The following is a 9,438-nucleotide window of genomic DNA, read 5'->3' on the forward strand; positions in this document are numbered from 1 at the left end:
TACAAGACCCTACCTCCTCTTTTCCCCGGTCTAGTTGTGCTGGTGACTGATGGTTGGATTTCCAAAGGAAAGTGATTTATGATTCTGGTTTATTTAGATTTGGTCCCCCTTGTTTCTGCCACTTAAAGAACAAGATAAACATTCTGCCTTCTTTCTTGTGTAACTTTTGAAATGTTTTTGATTCCCTGTCTCGTGGAAGGTGCTGAAATGCTCAGGGCAAGGTTGGTGTGCCCGAAGTCTAGGATCATACATTTTAACAGACTGGAAGAGAAAGGCCATTTAGATTATATGGTATAGTCTCTTCATTTTATAGAAGAGGAAACTGAGTCCCAGAGAAAGGAAGCGATTGGTCCAAAGCCATGCAGAGAGAAAATGTCAGGGTTGAGATTTGGATGAAAGACTGTTGGAATCATTATACATTTTGTATTACTGGAAGTATGTTTGAGCCAAGATAATAGCAATGTTCAATATGGCTAATGCTTTGAAAATTTATTGAACACATTTGTATAGTCCTCGTCATTCAATGGAAACAAGATGGACTCCTGCCAATTCTTCCTTATAGTGAGGATTATTATATATAAAAAAAAAAACTGGTAAAATAAGAAAATGGAGAAATTATTTCCTCTCTATCCAACTTGGGAACATTAGTGTGCTTGCTTTAAGGAAAAGTTGTTTAGCTATCATCTATCTAATATAAGGAGAAGGGAGAAGGGAGTGAGAAAAAAGGGGCATGTAAATGTATAAGAGAGAGAAAGATAAAGAGACTGAGTGGTAGAGTTAAGATAGATTCTAATATTCCTTTTAACAATAGCTGCCACAATTTTTTCTATGTATGAGGTACTGTGCTAAGTGCTTTACAAATGTCTTATTTGATCCTCTCAACAACCCTACTATTATTATCCTCAATTTGCAATTGAGGAAACTGAGGCAGACAATGGTTACATGACTTGTCCGAGGACACAAAGCTAATAACTGTGTGAGGCTGGTTTTGAAAGCAGATTTTCTTGACTTGGAGGTCAAAGCATTACTTGTGGTTTCATTGGTCCCCTTCAAAGTTGAACAAACAACAACTATGTATTCAGGGGCAGTAGGATGTAATAGTTGTTTTGTTGGACATAGAGTCAGAAAGAACCAGATTCAAATCTTGCTTCCAGTATTTAATGCTTTTGTACCCATTGATAAATTTCAGTCTCCAATTCTTCATTTGTAAAATGAGTATTTGTTATAAAACCTACAGTATATATTTTATAAAGTTCTTGATAGAAATCATGGAGTCAATATGCATAATGTACTTTGTAAACTCAAACATGTTGTATAAATGTGAGCTACAAAATGGAAGAGGAAACTTTGGGTCACAATGCCTCAAGAAGGTCTTATTTTCATGTATTCTCTTGGGAATGAGGAGTAATTTCAGAGAATCACAAGATCATAACTCTAGAGCTGGGAAGGACTCGGAAGACATCTAGTCTAACTCCATTTTACAAATGAAGAAACTGAGGACAGAGAGGTTAAGTTATTTACTCAAGATTATACTTCCTTTTCAAGTCATCTTTCTTCCTCTAAAACCAATCTTTAATGCCAAAAACAGCTTTGAAAAGTAGATGCTTAGGTAACTTTCCTTCTTAATCTATGGAATTCCAAACTAATAGTATCAATAAAGTGGGAAACTAATTAATTTCGTGGTATTTGAAAGCCCGTAGTAAAAGACTTTTCAAACTAGATTGTATCAAAATATCACCACATGAATCCAAAACCTAATTTAATTAGATGGCATTCATACTTGGGTAAAATAAATCAGAGAGTTAAAGCTAGAAGCAATTTCAGAGGCCATCTAGACAAACCTTTCTCACTTTATAAATGAAGAAGCTGAATGCAAGAGAGGTAACAAGACTTGCTGACAGTCCAGCAAGTAGTAATTATCATAGATAGGAATATCTAAACCTAGGTTTTTGGACTTCTAAAGTCAGTGTTCTTTCCATTATCCCAGATGATTAGATGTAGAATTGATCCTACAATGACTATTTTACAATAGTTAGTGCTTTTAGTCCAAATACTCTTTTCTATAGATTCTATTATTTTACAACAGTTACACTGATGAAGTAGAACAGGTGGGACATTCTTCTTATTAACATTTTATACTTGGGGAAACTGAAGCACAAAGAAAGTAAGTAATTTCCCAAATATAAATAGTAAACAAGCATTTATTAAGAGTTTACTATGTATCAGGCACTGTCCTAAGTACTAGAAATGAAAATTCAAAAAAGAAAAACCGTTCTTGCCCTCAAAGAGCCGACAATCTAATAATGGAAAACAACGAACAAAAGGATGCTGAAAATAGGGCAGTAAGGAGAACTTGCTATGACTACACTATGAGGGGGAATGTTGAAGAAGTAAATGAAGACTCAAAGTAGTACAGCCAGGTATGAAATGAGATGTCTGAGGTGCCCTTCTTCTTGAATGGAGGTTTTGAAGTTCCTAACCCACCCTCTGATCAGACATGCAGAGGGAAGCGATGAAGTAGGTACAAAGACTGATGGGAGTTTCCTCCCAATATGATGTATTTGGAAGAGAAGGAAAGAAAGAGAAGTTTCCTGACTCTGAGCTCTGTGACCTTTCTATCAGATCATTCTGGCCCCAGAAATAAGACTATGGATGTGTTTATTCCACCTGGAGCTCTGAGGTGTGTTCTGTTATGAAATTGGCATGTGCTTCTCTATATTCATCATTCCTGAATAGTTTTCCTAAGCTGGTCACTCATTTCTATGAAATTGACGGGGAGTTATTCACAGTGAGAAATATTTGTACATCTATGAAGACACAATGGGTTTATTAGTTGGTTAATTCCTCTCATAGTTTAGCAGATCTAGTTTTCTAAGGATAGAAAGGAAGAAAATATATGTTAGTAAAATTTTCATCTAACCAGGTTTCTTACTTTTCCCTTAAGCTATTTTTTTGTTTGAATATCCTTTTAATTACTGATTTTTTAAAAATAAACTTAAATTATATTGAAATTGTGGAAAATTCCCTTTAATTTGTAGTTGAAATTCAGTTAATTACAACTGAAGTCTGGTGTCTTATTATTTGGAATCTGGAAAAGAAACTCCTTTAAAAAAAGGCATAAATTCTCTTGTTATAAATGTGAAAATGAGTAAACTTGTAGCACACTGCTTGGATTTTTTCCAGCAGTATGATAAGGACTAAAGATTCTGAGGTGCCATTTCATGGAATTTATAGGAAAGGAAGTCATGAAATATTCACTTAGCTAGATCTCAGCTCCACACCCAATTAGTCATTGAACTTGTAAGTAATTTGAATTCTTGTGACTATGTTAATTATTCAAGAATGAGTAAAAATTTATGATAAGGAACATATAACACCTAATATTTTGGGTAATTTATCGTTTTGATAATTATTTTTCCATTACCCAGAGACTGATGAAAAAGTGTTGAAGTGTTGAAAAGATAGTAACTATATACTAGTCCAAGAGCAATATTCTTTCAGACTCAGAAAACCACTGGGGATTTCAAGAGGCTGTAAATGGAAGAGGCCATTAACTTGAAAAACATGACACTATTAATCCTTTCCTTTGGGTTCTAGTTTAGCTATAGTCCCTATGCTTATTTATTCTAAACTGGACTGCTGATAACTAGTCAAGATAGAGAGGCAGATATAGCAAGCAAGATCATTTAAGGATAAGATCAGCAAGGAGAGAGAGAGAGAGAGAGAGAGAGAGAGAGAGAGAGAGAGAGAGAGAGAATTTTTTTTAGCTTTTTCAGTAATAATCTTTATGGGTTCAGAGAAAAGATAAAAAGGAGCCATAATGCAGTGAAAAATGAGAACCCATGACCTGAACACAGTGAAGAACTTTTTTTTTTATCTAACAAGAAACATATTAGATTATAAATTATAAGGAAAAGATTTGTTGTTTGGTTTAGTACTGTACTAGAATTGGTTTTCAAAGTTTAACTTTTATTTTTTCCAACTACCTTCCTACCACAGATGATGACAAAATACATCTTAAAGAAAAACCATCATTGTATATCATCATCAGTATAACAGTATCTTGCTATATGTAATACCTAGCTAGAATATTTTTCATGCAATCTGAGTCTGCTAGCCAATTACATTTTATTCCTATGGGTATTAAACTCTGTTGGGATGGCATGGTGGCTTGCCAGGCACATAAGGGTCTTTAAATAGGAAGTACACAGTGCCATAGACAAATTTTATACAGAAATTGGCTAAGAATTATATGCTTATGGGGAAGACTAATCTCAGGCACACTTTGAGAGGAACTGAACCTTGATGAATGCCAACTGAGAAAAAGGAATAACACAAAGGGAAAAACAGAAATGCAATAAGGGGGAAAGAGGTCAAAGGAACTCAACTGTGGAGAAATTTTATGTCTTTTTAGATGTATATGTTAAATATAAATTACTTGGACCTGATAACTTATGTGACCAAAGGAAAGTAGATTCATGGAAGTGGTATTTAATGTTACACAGATCCCAACGTGGATTAGTGAAATGTAGTAAGTTCCTGGACATGCATTGGGTCATTTCACTAATGAGATAGGCAATGTGGTGAAATGAAATCATACCAAATACTGATATCATTAAATGTTTTCAGTTTCTTTGTGTCTCTAAAGAAAAGCCAACTACAGGGAAGGTAAGAAGGACTAATGACGTCTTTCATGATTTTTATAGCTAATAGAGACTTTAAGATAAGTTGGAATGAGTTTTCATGAGACGTCAAGGAAGATTACAAATAAGCCAAAAACATATCCTTATGTTTAACTAAATAATCCCATATTAAGCAATGGCTGTGTGATACACTGTAGTAAAATTTGTCACTGAAGCTTCAAAATATAAAAATTGCCATATTTGTTAAGATTATAATAGCCAATGGAGTATTTTCTTTTCTCTCAGGCTCTCAAGAATTTTTCTTTTAGATGAGAAATTTTAGGGTTTTTTTTAATGATAGATGAGTGTTGGAAGTGATAAGTATCATCATGTACAAAATAGAGAAAGCTTTGCTTTACAGAATTGAAGGTTTCCATTTCCTATGCTATTTGAGAAAAGGAAGCATAAAATGGATGTTGAACAAGAGAGATTTCATGATGGAGAGAAAGTAGTAGGCAAGATGCAAAAACTCTGGCTTGATCCCAGTCTTCTGTGTGAAATACGGTCCCAGGCCACCAAGTGCAAATGAAGATGACCTGAAGCACTAAAGGTAGAAGTGAAGATTTTAAATATCTGATGAGAGTTTGAGTTGAGGAAGGAAAAATCAGTATTACCACCAGGATCATAGAAGGCTACATAGAGATCACAGGTATAGGATAGGACTCCAGAACCAAAAGGAAGAGGAACATGCTGGGATCCGGAGTTTAAGGTAGTATAGTGAGAAATCATTCCAGTGATCAAAGCTATAATACATATAGAAGATAAGAGTAAGCTGACACAAAGTGTGTTCCAGACACACACACACATCTATATCTATATCTGTGTCTATATCTATATATTAATCTATACTCACATGTATAGATTAATATAAATTATATAAATGCAGAAAAGGCAGTAGTTTGGAAATATAACAGGTAGGCCATAACAACACAAAATGTATTAATTTGATAAATATCATTGAGTACTTACTGCATGTTGGCCATGTGACCTTTTGATAACTATATTTCAATGTAATTGGTTTCTGTTGTAATGCTGTAGGGGTTTTATGTATTTAAAAAACATGATTATGAGAAGGGATCCATAGGCTTCACCAGATTGACAAAGAGGCTGTAGCATTGTGAATATGGCATTGCTGATATAGAGGCCTCACTCTCTCTCTTACACACACATACACACACTCACACACACACCTACTTTCACACTCCTTAAGGATGTGTGTGCTACATGGAAGGCACTCTGCCAGGGAATGAGGAAACAAAACAGATATAACACAGGGTCTCACTCTAAAGATGAGGGCATATGTACAAATAGCTGTGATATAAGAAAGAATATTATAGGGGCAAAGAAGAACCCCATACAAAGTCTTATAACACAATTCAGAGAGAGAGAAGACTTGATAGATTAGATTGACTTTGAAGGAAGAGAAGTATTTTAGCTTCAAAGATGTAAAAATGAATATATTCCAAGTATTGGGTACAATTTGTGTTAATACATGGAAGTGGGAAAAGATAAAACAAGGTCAATTGAGAGTCAATAGCACAATTTGGCTAGAACATAAAATATGTGAAGAGTAACAGGACAAAATAAGACTGGAAAGGTATGTGGATCCAGATTGTGGAGGGTCTTTTAGGCCACAAGGAATCACTAATAGTTATATATAAAACTAAGGGCATGTAAAGCACTTTGTCATCTTTTAAGGTACTATAAAAATCCAAATTATTATTAGTATTAGTAATAATATCAGCCAACATTTATGTAGAATGTACTATGTACCAGGCACAGTGCTACACACTTTATAATTATTATCTCATTTGATTATTAAATGGGTCATGTCAAGCCTCTTTGCTATTTTGCATATGATTGACCTTGGTCCTTTGCTGTTTAATTTTTTAAAATAATTTCGATAAAGAAATGAAACAATCATCAAATTTGCAGATAGTATAAAGTTTGGAGAGAGACTTGGCATACTAGCTGACATAATCAAAATTAAAAGAAAGATATTGACAAACTACAACAGATAAAAACTAGGACAGATAAAAGATTAAATTTAACAGGGAAAAAAACCAAAATTTTATGCTTGGTTCCAAACATTTACCTTCACAAATGTAAGATGGGACACACATGTTTAACATCCATTCACCTGCAGAAGATCTGGAGATTTCAGTGGATAACAAACTCAATATGTGTGAATAGTGTGATAATGACAACCACAGATATGAATGGGATCTTGAGTTGCATTAAGATGCATAAGACCCTAAATTTAGTAATAGTCCCATTATACTCTACCTGATCAGAACATATCTACAACACTGTGTTCAGTTTTAAGCATCACATTTTAGAAAGGATATTAATTAATAGAAAAACATCCAATAGAGGACAAAGTTATACCACTGAAGTCCCTGTGACATTTTGTGATTCTGTGATTAATGTCCCCTTACCCCCACGTCAATGGAGTTATATGCATGGTTCTTTTGGGTATGCTAGGGCATACCATAAGTTTTACTGGGAATTTCTCAAATCGTATGGAACTTGACATCTACAATCTTGTGTTCATGGATAAGTCTCCTGCCACTTGCATAGTTTGCTCCCTCACTTAACAGCAAAAGATAATATTATACTATGGATAAAGTTTGAGAATTATTGTGTTATATGTAGTCACCTCCCCATTAGCAGGAGCTAGTGATCTTTCAGGAGTTTAAAGTTATCTGAAATGGTTCTTGACAAGGTTATTCTTGTAATCAAAATATATGGCTCCAGACGTGTGGGAACAGGGCTGTTTACTACCTATGGTGTCAGAAATTAGAGTCAGGCCCTTAAGTATTTGCTTCAGTGGTGGCACAATGTGCTCTATGAGCTAAAAGCAATTGCTGTGAATAATGTGTACATTGGAGCAAAGTAGGGGATTATTTTATAGTTCTAGAGAAATAGAGAAATACATATGTACGTGCTCATAAGGCACTCTTGCTTATTAGTGCGAATCAGTGCTGGCATGTAGGAAGGCACTGAGGCTATACTGCACCTAATGGCATTCAGCTTACTGCCAGATTTCCAAATAAGAAATCTGACTGATGGACAAAAGCAGAGTATAAAAGTAAGGGACAGGGCATGCAGTTGGCATGCTAACAAAAATATGAAAGGAGATAAATTCCCCTAAGCTTTCCTTCCCACAAAGGCACTTTATTTATCTGATCCTTGTCCTGGGTTAGTCTCTTCACAGGCCACTGCTTCAGGACCCTTGGTGACCCACAGGGGAGGCAAAGACTGCTTTTTATAATTATCTTGGGTCATCTCTAGTCATTCTGATCTATTCAGAGCCCAGATGGCTCTGAAGGAGAAAGTGAGGCTGGTAACTTTGCACATCTCTCTCTCACTTAAATCCAATTCTCTTGCAAGTAATAGCATCACATTCCTGATGTCACAGTCCTCTTTGAGAATGAAAGACAACAGCAATATAATGTACAATAGAAAGAGTCATAAACCGGTCTCAGTCACAGATCAAAGATCAAGAACTGGAAGGGAACTCCAAATTCAACCATTCCGACTTTTTTTTGTTATAGGAATGAGAAAACCAAGTTAGTCAATTACCATTTATTTTAATTGTTGTTGTTCAGTCATTTTTCAGTTGTGTCTAATTCTTCCTGACCCCATTTGAGGTTTTCTTGGAAAAGATACTGGAGTGGTTTTCCATTTCCTTCTCCAGTTCATTTTATAGATGAGGAAACTGAGGTAAACAAAGTTATATGACTTGCCCAGGGTCACATGCATAGCTAGTAAATGTCTGAAGCCTGATTTGAACTCGGGTCTTCCTGACTCCAGGTCTAGAGCTCTCTCCACTTGTAATGGGAATGTAAATTTAAAGATCTTCCCTGCCCCTAGGCTAAAGTGCACCTGGAGCCTGGGGTGGGAGGCTTGTTTTTCAGTAGATACTTCTTGATTGGCCAGTGAGTCAATAAGGTTGTTACATTCTCTGAGCCAGAAGAAGGCTATATAAGCCCTGATGTGTAGCTTTGTTTTGGGGCTCACTTTGAGAAGTATTCTGTGATTTGATCTGGATTTTGGGAAGCCGTTGTCCAGAGCCCCCCCCAGCTTTGAAACCCAGATGTTGAAACCCAGATGTTGTTTGGTATGGATGTAATGGTTGGGCAGTTTGGAAATCTGTCTACTTGATCTGTTTCTGTCGATAATTCTGTCTGTATATTCTGAAGTTCGGGGTGCTGACCTCTTTCCCCTGAACTAGGTAAACGATACATGTTTGACTGATTAAAGTAAGCTTGTCAACCCATTTTGAGTTGCTTTCCTTTATCAAAGCAGATCCAAGAACCTGTATTGCCAGCAAACCCTGAGGACGCTTGGGGTGCTTGCTGCTACACCACTACACCAACAACTGAAAGATAATAAAGCCTAAAGATGACTTATAGAAAAAGCATGATCATAGAAGAAAATTTTACTTGTGTCCCTTGCCTAGAGGACAGTTTCACAAAACTTCTTATCAAAGTAGCTATTTTTCCCTGGTATCGGGACTATTAAAGAGTTCACCATCAGAGACCTTAGCTCCTACAATTTGTCAGCTGAAATGTCAGTGGTCAATACTCTATGCTGATGTGACTAATACACTTCAACCTTCTCTACCAATTTGTCACTACATATTTTGTTATTAAACTATGATTAAAATTGTTTTGAAATTATATGTCAGCTGCCAACATCTTTTACAATCAGCTTGTAAAATTCTCTCTCCTTAGGGGAATTTTTTTTTTTC

Source organism: Petaurus breviceps, unplaced genomic scaffold (genome assembly GCF_028583685.1).
Source record: "Petaurus breviceps papuanus isolate PSGF00001 unplaced genomic scaffold, PetGlider_PUasm1.0 90416, whole genome shotgun sequence".
Classification (NCBI taxonomy): domain Eukaryota; kingdom Metazoa; phylum Chordata; class Mammalia; order Diprotodontia; family Petauridae; genus Petaurus; species Petaurus breviceps.